Raw genomic sequence first — 564 nt, 5'->3', positions numbered from 1 at the left:
TGCAAACAGAGTCAACCACACACATATTAGAAGAACAAACTGTGAAGCAATTTGTAACTGTTTTTAAAAAGTGCTTAGCAACTAAATAATATTACTGTTTATATAATTGTCAGAATAAAGTGAATTTTAAATTATAAATTATAGATGCTAAAGCATGGTTGAATCCTCATAAACTAAGCGTTGTTGCTTTTTAAACATTATGAAAAGTGATATCAAAATTTAATACGCGCATTAAATATAAGAAGTTTCCGACGAGGATGGGATTCGAACCCACGCGTGCAGAGCACAATGGATTAGCAGTCCATCGCCTTAACCACTCGGCCACCTCGTCTGAATACACAGTCGGGACATGCGCATAGTAATATCAATATTCAATGGCTGCCAGTTAAAATACCGACAGTGGGCAAGACTATTTTTCTAAGGTTTCACACCATCGTGTTTTAGCATGTTAGGCTAAATGTGACACTGCCGTTAGCCACCTTGCTGACATTAGCAATATGACAACACAAAAGACAGTGGCTACAACTACCTAAACACGGAAAATGCGTAGTGTGGACACATGTC

At 37.6% G+C, this 564-nt stretch overlaps 1 non-coding gene across 1 annotated transcript; it reads right to left on the bottom strand.

Moving 5' to 3' along the window:
- Nucleotides 1–249: 249 nt before the first annotated feature.
- Nucleotides 250–331, bottom strand: trnas-gcu (transfer RNA serine (anticodon GCU)). Its single transcript has one exon. It is a non-coding gene; the product is annotated as a tRNA-Ser (tRNA).
- Between the last annotated feature and the right edge of the window lie 233 nt (nt 332–564).

Source organism: Pundamilia nyererei, unplaced genomic scaffold (genome assembly GCF_000239375.1).
Source record: "Pundamilia nyererei isolate P.nyererei 1_Seehausen unplaced genomic scaffold, PunNye1.0 scaffold04159, whole genome shotgun sequence".
NCBI lineage: Eukaryota > Metazoa > Chordata > Actinopteri > Cichliformes > Cichlidae > Pundamilia > Pundamilia nyererei.
Note: the sequence above shows the minus strand (reverse complement) of the source record. Positions and strands in the feature narration are given on the sequence as shown.